Raw genomic sequence first — 14,259 nt, forward strand, 5'->3', positions numbered from 1 at the left:
AGATGACTAAACGAGGAGGCTTGCGGGTCCTCTTGTGGGACCGCCTTCTGTCCTACCCCATTCAAAGTGCGTTCGGCCCATTGATCAATCTCTGCCGTTCTCACGGTGCTCACGGTGGTACCCCGATCGATCGATAGGTTCTGGCGGTGCTAGTTCAGTGGACGTGGCCTCCCCAGACTCAGCGCTAGCCCTGCTTTCCCTGTGCCTTATACCATCACTTTACAAGGATTTTGGTCTCTTAAATTGGGGACGCTTATTAAGTAGTGAGTAGAACACGCCCTCACCCTGCATCCAGTTGGTCTCAAACCTTTAGGTCAACAGGTCCTGGTGTGTCTGTGCTCACACAAGCTGAAATCCCAGCACTTGGAAGGCTGAGGCAGGAATTGTAAAGAGTTCGAATTTGAGGCCCTCGTCATCTACATCTGTCTAGCATGGCTGAAGAGTGAGGCCCTGTCTTCAAAAAAGAGGGATCTGTTTGGCCTCAGAGGATAAAGGCCCTCGCTGCTAAACAAACCTGATGGCTTGAGTTCAATTCCTCGTACCCACACGGTGGAAGGACAGAACTGACGCCCACAGGTTGTCCTCTGACCTCCATGCACATGCACGCGCACACACACAACACTGTGCTGGTTAGCTTTCTTGTGTCCACTTGACACAAAAACTATTCTGGCAAAAGGGATTCTCTTGCCCTGTGGGCATTTTCTTCATTGCTAACTGATGCAGGAAGGCCTAGCCCACTATGGGTGGTGCCAGACTAGGCAAGTGGGTCTGGGGTATAGAAGAAAAGTAGTTTGGGGGCTGGAGAGATGGCTCAGAGGTTAAGAGCACTGGCTGTTCTTCCAGAGGACCTGGGTTCAATTCCCAGGAACCACATGGCAACCCACAACTACCATTAAATCTAGTTTCAGGGGATCTGACACCTTCACACAGACATACATACAGGCAAAATAAGAATGCACATGAAATAAATAAAAAAAAATAGTTTGAAGCAGGGTAGTGATAGCACACACCTTTAATCCCAGTACTTGGGAGGCAGAGGCGGGCTGATCTCTGTGAGTTCGAGGCCAGCCTGGTCTACAGAGTGAGTTCCAGGGTTCTGTAGAGAAACCCTGTCTCGAAAAACCAAAAAGAAAAAGTAGTTTATGCAAACCAGTAAGCAACTGTACTTCATAGGTCCTGCCCTGATCAACTATAATTGGGACACATAAGCTAAATAAACTGTTTCCTCTCCAAGTTGCTTTTGATCATGGATTTTATCACAGCAACAGAAACAGAACTGGAACACACACAAAATACAATATGATAAAAAGAAAATTTTGGGTCAGGCATTATGCATGCCTTTAGTCCCAGCACTCGGGAGGAAGAGGGAGATGAATCTCTGAGTTCGAGGCCAGCCTGACCTGGATAATGGGTGAAACTCTGTCTCAACAAATTTAAATATACATACATAGACGTATGTACGTATGTATATTAAGAGCAGATAGCCTGGTGTAGAGCTAGAGCACAGCACGGGCAAGGTCCTGGGTTCGACTCCCAGTACCACAAAACAGATACAGGCCAACAAACCCTCAGCAGAGGATAGTATGCTAGTTAATTTTGTCAACATGACACAATGTGGAATCAGCTGAAGAGAGTCTCAATCGGACGTTGCCAAGAACAGGTTGGCCTGGGTGACTGTCTGGATTGTGTTACCTGAGAGGTTAGACATGCCCACTGTGGGAAGTTCCTGGATTTGGGTTCTGAACTGCGTAAGACTCCAGAAGGAAGTGGAGTAGTGAGCAGGCCTGTATGCATAGGTCTGTTCACGACTGTGGATGTGATGTGACTAGCTGTCCAAAGATCCTGGTGCTCTGACCTCCCTGCTCTGATGAACTGAAACTTGGAATTGTGAACTACAATAACCCTTTGGTCAGGGTGTTTCATCCACAGAAACGAGGGAGTCTGAACATGCAGCCAAAGTCAGGTGCAGGCCTCAGTGCAAAGGATGCCTGGTTCAAAGCTCAACCTTTAACATACTTTTAAAAAAATACAGACAGGCGGTGATGGTGCACACCTTTAGTTCCAGCACTCCGGAGGAGAGGCAGACAGATCTCTGTGAGTTCAAAGCCAGCCTGGTCTAGAAAGTACATTCCAGGGCTGTTACACAGAAAAACACTATCTCAATAAACAATCTGTACACTCTACCAAACTGGAAAACCTAAAAGAAATGGGTAAATTTCTTGATATGTACCACCACCAAAGTCAAATCAAGATCAGATAGGCCGTGGTTTAATTAAACCATAGATTAAATAGACTAGTGGTTTGCGTGAGCCTGGCCCCCACGGTCTCATGTGTGGGCTTAGTCCCATTGGATGGACTGTCTGGAGAGGATTCGGTGTGGCCTTTTTGGAGGAGGTGTGTCACTGAGGATGGGCTTTAAATTTAAAAAACCTACCCCAGGCCAGTGTCCTCTATCTCTGTCTGCTGACTGATTGTTCCAGCTCCATGCCTGTCTGCTTCCCACCATGATGATAATGAAATAATCCTCTGGATCTATAAGCATACCCCCAATTTAGAGTTGCCATGGTCACAGCAACCCTAAGACACAGACCTATAATCCCTAGTGAAATAGAAGTAGAAACTAAAGTCTCAACCAAAAGAAGTCTAGTGCCAAATGGATTCAACACAAAATCCTACCAGATGTTCAAAGAATTAATGCCAATACTACTCAAATTATTCCACATAACAGAAGCAAAAGAACATTGCCTAATTCTTTCTATGAGGCTACAATTTTCCTGATTTCCTAAACCACATGAAGACTCAACAAAGAAAGACAATTACAGACCAATTTCCTTTATGAACATAGATGCAATATACTCAATACAATACCTGGCAAACAAAACCAAGAACACATCAAAAAGATCATCCATCATGATCAAGTAGATTTCATCCCAGAGATCCAGTGATGGTCCAACATGTGTAAATTGATAAATGTAATCCACCATATAAACAGACTGAAAGACAAAAACCACATGATGGTCTTATTAGATGCGAAAAGGCCTTTGAAAATATCCAACACTGCTTCATGATAAAAGTCCTGGAAAGACTAGGGATACAAGGATTGTACCTCAACATCATAAAGGTGGTTGACAGCAATCCCACAGCCAACATCAACCTAAACAGACCCTCACAGCATTTCCGCTAAAGTCAGGAACAAGACAAGGTTATCCATGCTCATTCTCTCCATTCTCTCCATACCTATTCAATACAGTATTTGAAGTCTTAGCTAGAACAATAAGACAGCTGAAGGAAATCAAGTGGACATAAACAGGAAAGGAAGAAATCAAAATACCTTGTTTGAAGGCAATATGATTTTTCTTTTTCTTTTTATTTTTTTTTTTTGGTTTTTCGAGGCAGGGTTTCTCTGTGTAGCTTTGTGCCTTTCCTGGAACTCACTTGGTAGCCCAGGCTGGCCTCGAACTCACAGAGATCTGCCTGGCTCTGCCTCCCAAGTGCTGGGATTAAAGGCTTGTGCCACCACCGCCCGGCGGCAATATGATTTTATACATAAAAGACCCTAAAAACTCTACCAGGAAACTTCTACAGCTGATAAACACTTGTAGCAAAGTACCTGGATACAAATTAATGCACACACACACACACACACACACAAATACAAATGACAAACAGACTGATAAAGGAATCAGGGAAACTACTGTGTGTGTATCCCAAGATATATAAATATGATATCTATATACATACATATCCCAAGCTATCTATATGCTGTGTGTGCGTATGGTATGTATGTGTGTATACACAAAAATCAGGATAGCTAAGCCAATCCTGAAGAAGAATAAAAGCTGATGGAGCTATCACCATCCCCAATCTCGAATTGTACTTCAGAACTATACTAATAAAAACAGCATGGTATTGGCATAAAAACAGATACATTGATCAATGGAATGCAATTGAAGACCCAGTTATAAGTCCATACATACTTATGGACACTTGATTTTTTAGAAAGAAGCAAGAAATAGACACTGGAAAAAAGACAGTGTCGTCAACAAATGATGCTGGTTAGCTGTATATAGAAGAATGCAAAAGATCCATATTTATCACCCTGCACAAAACTCATCTCCAAATGGATCAAGGATCTCAACCTAAGGTCAAATACACTGAACCTGCTAGAAGAGAAGGTGGGGAATAGGCTTGAACGCATTGGCACAGGGGACAACTTTCTGAACAGGACACCATTAGCACAGGCACTAAGATCAATGGTTAATAAACGGGACCTCATGAAACCGAAAAGCTTCTGTAAGACAAAAACACTGTCAATAGGACAGACTCACAGTGCACAGAAGGGGAAGCCTTTACCAATTACACATCTGATAGAAGGCTGATAGCTAAATTATATAAAGAGCTTAAAACTTTACATCAAGAAAATAAATAACCCCAATTAAAAATGGGGTACAGAACTAAGCAGAGTTCTTTAAAAATGCAACACAAATGGCTGAGAAACATTTAAAGAAATGTTCAACTGTTGTTTTTGCTCTTTTGGGGGGCCCACTACCCACTTCCCAAATAGATCGCACACTGAGACTTATTCTTAATTATAAATGCTTGGCCTTAGCTTGACTTGTTTCTAGCCAGCTTTCATTAAATTATCCCATCTACCTTTTGCCTCTGGGCTTTTCCCATTCTCTTATTTCTATAACTCTTTTTTTTTTTTTTTGTTTTTTTGTTTTTTTGAGACAGGGTTTCTCTGCATAGCTTTGCGCCTTTCCTGGAACTCACTTGGTAGCCCAGGCTGGCCTCGAACTCACAGAGATCCGCCTGGCTCTGCCTCCCGAGTGCTGGGATTAAAGGCGTGCGCCACCACTGCCCGGCCTTATTTCTATAACTCTTACTCTGTGGCTTGCTGTGAACCTGGGTGGCTGGCCCCTGGAGTCCTCTTTCTTCTCTGGCTCTTCTTTCCTTTTCTCCTAGATTTCTCCTTCTATTTATTCTCTCTGCCTGCCAGCCCTGCCTATTTCTCTCTCCTGCCTCGCCATTGGCCATGCAGTTCCTTATTAAACCATCAAGTGTTTTAGACAGGCAAAGTAACACAGCTTCACAGAATTAAACAAATACAACATAAACAAAAGTAACATACCTTAAAACAATCTACAACATTCAACATCCTTAGTTATCAGGAAACTGCAAATGAAAGCAATTTTGAGGTTTCATCTTACACCAGTCAGAATGGCCAAGAACAATTAAAAAAAAAAATGACAACTTATGCTGGTGAGGATGTGGGGAAAAGGAAACACTCATTCTTTGCTAGTGAGAGTGCAAACTTGTGCATTGACTATGGAAATCAGTGTGGTGGTTCCTCGGGAATCTGGAAGAAGGGAATTGATCTATCTCAAGATCCAGCGATACCCCTCTTGGGCCTATACCAAAGGGACTCTACATCCTACAACAAAGACACTTGCTCATCCAGGTTCATTGCTGCTCTACTCACAATAGCCAGGAATGAAAACAGCTTAGATGTCTGTCAACAGATGAATGGATAATGAAAATGTGGTATATTTATACAGTGGCATATTATTCAGCTGATTAAAAAAAATGAAATAATGAAATTCACAGAAAAATAATGGAAGTTAATAAGGTGAAATAACCCAGACCCAAAAAGATAACTGTGGTATATATTCCCTTCTATGAGTGCTAGCTTTTAAGCCTTCCATAGGCATGCTACCACTATATAGCCATAGAGGTTAGGTACAGAGTAAGGGACTTGGGGTGGGGAGATGTGCCAAGGAAGGGGAAATAGAATATACAGTGATGGAAAGACTGGAACGGGAGGATTAAATGGGGCAGGGTGAAGGTGATATGGGTGTGAGTACAGGGAGGGGCGACCAACGCTAAGGGCCATTTGAGGGGTCACACGGAACCCTACTACAATAGAAGTTTCTTAAAATATAAACACATGAAAGAAATCCAAATGGAGTCACCAAATAACAGGGGAGACGAAGCTCCAATCAGACATCTCTTGCCACCAAGTGAAGCCTCCAGTGTCAGAAATCAGTCACATCTATTTGAGTTGTTGGCCAAAGAAGCCCCATAGAAACTCAGGCTATTGCCAGGGCTGCTCTTCAAAAACTATTGGGAAGGCCTTGAAGACAACACATATCTCATTGAACATGGAGATATGTGAGCTGATGCCTACCTAGAGCCTTCACCCCTACTGACTAGAGTTCATGGTACTGGAAGGTTCTCTTCATGCTACCAGAAGAGAAAGGTGAACACCAATCCAGCTACACTGATGACTGCAACATTTGCTGGTGTAACCATAGCACAAGAATTGTGGGAGTAATAACCACTTTCTGATTGGATTTAAGGCCAATTCCATGAGATGGAGCCCATGCTTGTCATTGCTCGGGTGGCCTAGAACTCGAGACTAGACAGGCCATGGGCCTAGGGGAAAACCAAACACTACTGTTCTGCTAAAGGAATGTCTCAATGAAAGGACTCCTAATTACATCCTTCTGTACCTGTAGATCACTCAGTGTCTTGTTCAGCCATCACCAGAGACTTCCTCCTGCAAAAATGGGAACAAACACAGAGACCCACACTGGACAGCATGGAGAGAGGGAGGGACCGTGGAACACTCCGTCCTAAATAGGATGTCTCCATCAAGTCCCTCCCCTCGAGGATTAGGAAACTATGAAAGAGGCGGCAGAAAGTGTAAGAGCCAGAGGGGATGGAGGACACCAAGGAAACAAGGTCTCCTAGACACAGCAGGGCTGACACACGTGTGAACTCACGAGACTGGCCGCACACACGGGGCCTGCACAGGTTCGAGCCAGATGGGTCCCAGCACTGAGAGGGCAGTGGACACGAGCCCCACCCTAACCCAGAAGCTGTCTCCAAATGTCAACCACTCAAAGGAAAATTTGGTTTTCTCCAGTGGCATCTTCCTGAGTACACAAACCACAATTAACCCCATGCCCAGCAGTAGATGACCAACACAAAATGAACTCAGTGGAATTTTAGACTTTTCTGTGCCTCATATCGATTTGTCTGGGCATTTTTTACCTTCCTGGCCTTTTGTTTATATATTATGGTTTCTGATTTTATGTTTTAATGGTTTGTGTGTGTTGCTCCTGATTTTTCTTTGTTTTTTGTTTTGTTTTGTTTTGTCTTGTTTTTGTTTGTTTGCCTGTTTTCTAAAGAGAGAAAGAACGAAATCATGGATGCAAGGTGGAGAGGGTCTGGGAGGAAACGAGAGAAGGGACACCACGGTCGGAATACATTGTATGAAAAAATTTTCAATAAAAAGATAAACCTTTAAGGAGGCAGTCCCCCACTGGGTCTCAGTTTCCCTGTCCATGAATAGGAACAACAGCGCCAGCTAGCTTTTGTGGAGACCAGTGGAGTGAGGCTTGTGCCCTGTCTGGGACATCTGAGGCCAGTGGCCCCTCAATAGCTGCCCACCAGCGGGCACTTCTCGTTTCTCTCTCCACCTCAGGCTGGAATGTCTGCTCCCTTCCTCTGGGAAGCAGACAGATCAGCACAGAAGTATCTGGAACGGTGCCTCTGACGGGCTCCTGTGCAAACCTCTGAAGGATTGTTTCCAGTGGAAATCTCCAGACTTCCCAGAGACGGAGGTCAGTCGGCAGCTGGGACACGGATCCTTCAGAGGCCGGAGCCCGGCAGCAGCCATCTCCTGCACGCGGACCTGTGAGGTCCTGTGTGCACACTGCCAGGGCTGCCTTCATTCAGCTCGAATTCACTCAGATACCCTGCATTGGTGGGGACAGTGGGGAACCGATGATCCCTGTCAGAATAAAAAGGATTCAAACAATTTTTAAAAGGAGAGAAGAATATGACTTGTATTTGTGTATTTGAGCACAGAGACTGTGTATTCGTTAAGAACTGAGAAAAAACTCGAAGGGTCCCGGGGAATCTGCTTGCTTTTAGTGTGTTTTGATTCACTGTCTGCCTGAGTGAGTGTGAACAGCATGGCACACTTGAAGAGTCTCCCTATTCCACCACATGGGTCCTGGGGATCCGGTTCAGGCAGACAAGCCTGGTGACAAGCCTTGACCTCAGGAGCCACCGATTTATTTCTCTTTATATTTATCTGTTTGCCTATTTATTTATGTATTTATTTATTTTTTGGAGCTGAGGACCGAACCCAGGGCCTTACACTTGCTAGGCAAGCGCTCTACCACTAAGTAAATCCCCAACCCCCTTTCTATTTTTTCTTCAGAGAACAAGAGAAAGAAGGAACTCATACCACAGTGACCCCTCACCACTGTGACCCCTCACCACTGTGACCCCCTCACCACTGTGACCCCTCACCACTGTGACCCCTCACCACTGTGACCCCTCACCACTGTGACCCCCCTCACCAGTGACCCCCTCACCAGTGACCCCTCACCACTGTGACCCCCTCACCACAGTGACCCCTCACCACTGTGACCCCTCACCACTGTGACCCCTCACCACTGTGACCCCTCACCAGTGACCCCTCACCACAGTGACCCCTCACCAGTGACCCCTCACCACAGTGACCCCCTCACCACTGTGACCCCTCACCAGTGACCCCTCACCACAGTGACCCCCTCACCACTGTGACCCCTCACCACTGTGACCCCTCACCACAGTGACCCCTCACCACTGTGACCCCTCACCAGTGACCCCCTCACCACTGTGACCCCTCACCACTGTGACCCCTCACCACTGTGACCCCTCACCACAGTGACCCCTCACCACTGTGACCCCCTCACCACTGTGACCCCTCACCACAGTGACCCCTCACCACTGTGACCCCTCACCACAGTGACCCCCTCACCACTGTGACCCCCTCACCACTGTGACCTCTCACCACAGTGACCTCCTCACCAGTGACTGTCACCACGGGGTGTCAGGGTGTGTCACGGGTGGACTCCCGGTTTTCAGACCCTCACCCATCCCCAGGGTCTCTCTGCCTTTGCTCTCTGGATATCTGAGCTCTTAGCTGTTCCTGCCTGCAGGCCTTTGCTCCGCCCAGGTAGCAGTTTGCTCTGGGTTCCTTTGTCACAGCAGCGTTTGGTCACAGCAATGAAGAGTCACCGACACAGAAGGGAGTCGGGGAGTCTGACCATGTCGGCTCTGGTTTTGTCTGATGTTTTGAGTGCTGTGGAAGACTTTGGGGATTTGGAGTGGGAAAAGCAGTTGAGCAGCGAATGCTGCAAGGACCTCTGACTGGAGCGTCCTAGCAGGGGCCGGGAGCCGTGGACCGTGCAGGCCCGTGCAGCCGGCTCCACAGGGAGCAGGACTAGCAATCAGACTAGTGACCATCATGTTGGCAAAAAATGTGGCTGTGTTATACCCTTGTCCCAAGAACTTGCTTGAAGTGAAGTTGAAAATAATGGACTCATTTCTGTGATGGAAGGGACTTCAGGATGGCCTCATCTTGATTCCATCACAGGCTATTAGGAATCCCTCTTATTCAGGTCGATGATGAAGAGCTAAGGGGCAGAAAGGCTGTAAATGTGTAGTTTGAGGGGAAAAGCACCACGGCCAGGGTTTGTGCTGAAAGAGACCAGGGGATCCAGGTGAGGGGTCTGCTCCGCAGTACAGTCAGGGAAGGAGCCCCTCAGGACAAGACCCCAGCCAGCTAAACTCCCGACTTGTGAAGGGCAAAGGCCTGAGGAATTTCTGCTCCTAAAAAGCAAAAACAAAGGAAAGCTTCTGCAAATGAGATTCAAGAGTCCAGGCTTCGCCCAAGCAGGCAGCTTACGGGTTTCAGTCACACAGCTCATGGCTGTCGAGTTGAGAAGGATACGACCCCTGAGCCTCCAGTGAAGGGTCGTGGAATCTTCCTGAGTAATTACAGAGAACTGCTGAGGCCAGGCAATGTGTGGCAGGGAAGTTCCCACATGCCTGGTTTGAGGCCAGCCTAGGGCTGCCCCAGACCCTGTCTGAAAAACCAGCAAGCACAGGAAACGATGTTCACTCAAGGAGTCATTAGGGAACTAGAGATAAAAACCACAAGAGTCCACTTCCACAGTAAAAGCAAAGCAGACTAGACGCTGGTCATCAGGTGGTATGGGAAACTGCACAGTTGCCACCAGTGGGAAGTGTGTCAGGCTCCCCAGGAATTCCTCTAAAAGTTACAACAGATTTACCGTAACTTAGAGTTTACACTCCTGGGTAAAACTGAAAGCCGCTACTAAAATAACCACAGGCACAATTCCTACCACTGTGTCACAGCGTGAAGGGAAGAATCACGGGCCTGGAGAGGCTCAGGACTTAACTGTGTGTTAACCTTGCAGAGGTCCTGGGGACCATTCTCAGCACCTACATGGCAGTTCACAACTGTAACTTGAGTCCCAGAATGTCCAGTGCCCTCTTCTTCTTAATCCTTGGGCACCACACACGGGTGGTCATACATGCATGCAAGCAAACGACCATTACACATGAAATAACAAAATACAAAATAAACAGGATGGGGCATGATAGCACTCAAACATAATGCCAGCACTTGGGAGACAGGTAGGCAGATCTCTGAGAGTGAGGCCAGCCTGATCTACAAGGTGAGACCTTGTCTCAAGAAACCAGAAAGAGGGCTGAAGAGATGGCTCAGAGGTTAAGAGCATCAACTGCTCTTCCAGAGGTCCTGAGTTCAATTCCCAGCACCCACATGATGGCTCACAACCATCTGTAATGAGATCTGGCACCCTCTTCTGTATACATAATAAATAAATAAATAAATAAATAAATAAATAAATAAATAAATAAATAATAAATCTGAAAGAAAGAAAGAAAGAAAGAAAGAAAGAAAGAAAGAAAGAAAGAAAGAAAGAAAGAAAGAAAGAAAGAAAGAAAGAAAGAAAGAGAAAGAAAGAAAGAAAGGAAAAGAGAAACCAGAAAGCACCAGGTGGTGGCGCACGCCTTTAATCCCAGCACTTGGGAGGCAGAGGCAGGTGGATCTCTGTGAGTTCGAGGCCAGCCTAGGCTACAGAGTGAGTTCCAGGACAGGCTCCAAAGCTACACAGAGAAACCCTGTCTTGAAAAACCAAAAAGAAAAATCAAAAAAGAAAGAAAGAAAAAAGAAAAGAAAAGAAAAAGAAAGGAGAGTCTCAGCTTAAATTGTACAAGAAATAAAGCTATCCGCCTGACCTAGGAGACTGGTGTTTTTTCCATAAGGGTGTTACCTTAGTTCAGGAAATCGTTTGGCCTTGGGTGCTTAATGGATATTTTAGATAAATACACTGTTAAGAGTTCTTGGAAGCACACATAACATATAAGAAAATCATGTAGGAACCAGCTAATATGTATACAAAAGCTAAAATATCACCAAGAGTTCTTAAGCCATGGCTTGACCTCTGGAAAAGTCCTTGACTGTTCCAAGTAGTAGCTTTTGTGATAGTAGCTGGATTCCATTACATTTTTCTGTGGCTGGTAGCATGTGGCCCCACGTCTGATGTCAGAGGGCTCAGATGGCCCTGTGCTTCCAGCTCCAATGCCTGCAACATAACACCTCTGTCCTGGCTGGTTCCGTGCCCTGTGTGCGGCTCTCCTTGGTAACACAACATTCAGGCTTCACTTTCACAGCTATTCGCAATGGCCTCTCAAGGCCTCTTGCTCACTCAGGGTCCCAATGCCTCCTGCCTCTGCTTTTCAAGTGTTGGGATTACAAGCACTAAGCATGATAATACTCACCTCTTTCTCCTTTTTTGTATATATGCTTTAGAGAAACATTTATTCACATTTTTTTGTATATTTCAAACTTGGATCATTTTTGTTGTTGATTCTTAAATGCTCTTTATATATTGTGTCCCTTTTCTTTTCTTTTCTTTTTTTCTCCTGGGTGCCAGGTAGGGGTGTTGAGACAGGGTTTCTCTGTGTAGCCCTTGTTGTCCTGGAACTCACTCTGTAGACCAGGCTGGCCTCGAACTCACAGAGATCTGCCTGCTGAGTGCTGGGATTAAAGGCATGTGCCACCCCTTGCTTTTCATGTCGCTGTGGTCCAATGCCTAGCAGAAGCAGTTTGAGAAGGATGTGTAATCTGTGGCTCACAGTCCAGGGTTCAGTGCATCCCAGCAGAGAAGGCTTGGTGGCATGGGCCTGAGGATCACAGTCACAGTCAGAAAGAGAGAGCGAAACCTGGCCCTCAGCTTCCCTTTCTTGGGTTAGTGCTGCACACAGTTTACCAAAGCTGGCAACTCCCTTGCCAGTGTGCCCAGGTTTCTTCCAGGTGGTTCCACATCCTGTCAGGTGATGATATACTAATATTCTGCTTTGCTTTGTGTTATATTTCACCGTGGCTCACACGTGGTGTGAGAGGAGAGTTCTTGGTCGGCCCTTTTCTGCCACCTTGTGGTGTCCAGGGATCAAACTCAGCTTGTCAGCCCTCTTCTGACCTGCATGAGCAGCGGACAGACATGCACATAGTGCAGGACACACATACAGTCAAAACACTTGTCCACAGGAGATAAATCTCAAGTTGTTTTTAAGATTTGCTCTCATTCTATGCCTGTGCATGTATGTTTGAAACACCGTCCAAGTGACCCTCAGGGCAAGGTGCAGCCTGTTTGCCTTTTTTTTTTTAAAAAAAAAAAAACAAAAACATTTTTTTTAATTATTTACTTTTATTTCATGTGCATTGGTGTTTTGCCTGCATACATGTCTGTATGAGGGTGTCAGATCCCCTGGAACTGGAGTTACAGACAGTAGTGAGCTGCCATGGGGTGCTGGGAATTGAATCAAGGTCCTCTGGAAGAGCAGCCAGTGCTCTTAACCACTGAGCCATCTCTCCAGCCCCCTGTTGGCTCTTTTTCAAGACAGGGTCTCATGTAGTTCAGACTGCTCTCCAACTCAGTAAGTAGCCAACCAAGCATGTCCTTGAACTCCTGATCACCTGGCCTCTGCCTCCCAAGTGCTGGCATGATGTGTGGGTACCCCCATGCTGATTTTATTCATGCTGGGGATGGACCCAGGGCTTCGTGCATGCTGGGCAAGCACTCCACTCCCTGAAGTGCCTCAGAAGCCACCCCACCCTACCTCACCCCAAACCCTGACCCCTTTTTTGAGACAGGGTTTCACTATGTAGCTGAGCTGGAACTTTTTGTGTAGACCAGGCTGGCCTTGAACTCACAGAGATCTGCCTCTGCCTCTCCAGTGCAGAATTATGTGAGTATACCACCATGACCTCCTAAAGTGGGCTTTTCTCTGCTTTGGACACACAAAGTTAGTTCTCTGTAACCTCAGAGTCTGTGACTGAACCACTTAGAGGATAGAGTCCTGTCAAATTCTCCCACTATCCCTTGTAACTTTTTGTTTGCTGAAGCCGGGTTTCATGTAGTCCAGAACTACAAGAACCCACAATCTAGAGCAGAGCTTCTCAACCTGTGGGTCAAGACCCCTTAAAGGTTGAATGAGTCTTTCACAGGGCTTGCATATCAGATATTCTACATATCAGATATTTACATTACAGTTCATAACAGTAGCCAAACCACAGTTCTGAGGTAGCAACAAAAATAATTGTATTGTTGGGGGGTCACTACAACATGAGGAACTGTAACTTGCAATGTTAGGAAGGTTGAGAACCACTGACCTAGAGGCTGGCCTTGAACTCCTGAAACTCGTGCCTTTACTTCCTGAGTGCTGAGATGATTGGCCTGCTGGTTAGTCTGATGTCAACTTGACACAAGCTGGTCACTCTGGAAGAGGGGACCTCGATAAGAAAATACCCAAACTGGACTGGCCTACAGGCAAGCCTGTGGTACATTTTCCTGACGATTGGTGGGGGAGGGCCCTGCTCACTGTGGACAGTGTCACCCCTGGGATTGCGGTCCTGGGTGCTATAAGAAGGCAGACTGGACAAGCCATGAGGAGCAAGCCAGTGAGCAGCATCCTCCATGGCCTCTGCAGCAGCTCCTTCTCCAGTTCCTGGCCTGACTTGTTTGACATTTGACTGTGACGTGAGAGTGGATGTGAGACAAACACTTTCATCTCACACAACATGAGAACCTAACAAAGACAGAAATCGGTACCAGGAGTAGGGTGTTGCTGGGAGAAACCTGACCGTGTGTTTTGGGGAGGCTTGTGGTGATATCTGAGGTTTGGCTGGAGAAGCCGTGGAGTGGTAGGAGCTCCGCGGACTGCTCTGTGGGATCCTGGGAGATGGAAGTGTTGATGGCAGTGCAGAGGACGGAGGCCTGGCTTGTGATGCTCCAGAGGGAGTGTGAGAGTCCCTCAAAGACTCTACATTGACTATTCACGGGTTTGAATTAAGAATCTACTGGG

General features: G+C 46.3%; 1 protein-coding gene across 1 annotated transcript in view; it reads right to left on the bottom strand.

Moving 5' to 3' along the window:
- Window positions 1-2,816: 2,816 nt before the first annotated feature.
- Window positions 2,817-14,259, bottom strand: part of LOC107402465 (uncharacterized) — a 35,558-nt gene continuing 24,115 nt past the window's right edge. Inside the window, exon 2 of the transcript XR_013052641.1 lies at window positions 2,817-2,993. The gene's annotated coding sequence lies outside the window, so the exon portion shown is untranslated. The remainder of the gene's footprint in view (window positions 2,994-14,259) is intronic.

The sequence above is a fragment of the Peromyscus maniculatus genome, chromosome 7 (genome assembly GCF_049852395.1).
Source record: "Peromyscus maniculatus bairdii isolate BWxNUB_F1_BW_parent chromosome 7, HU_Pman_BW_mat_3.1, whole genome shotgun sequence".
NCBI lineage: Eukaryota > Metazoa > Chordata > Mammalia > Rodentia > Cricetidae > Peromyscus > Peromyscus maniculatus.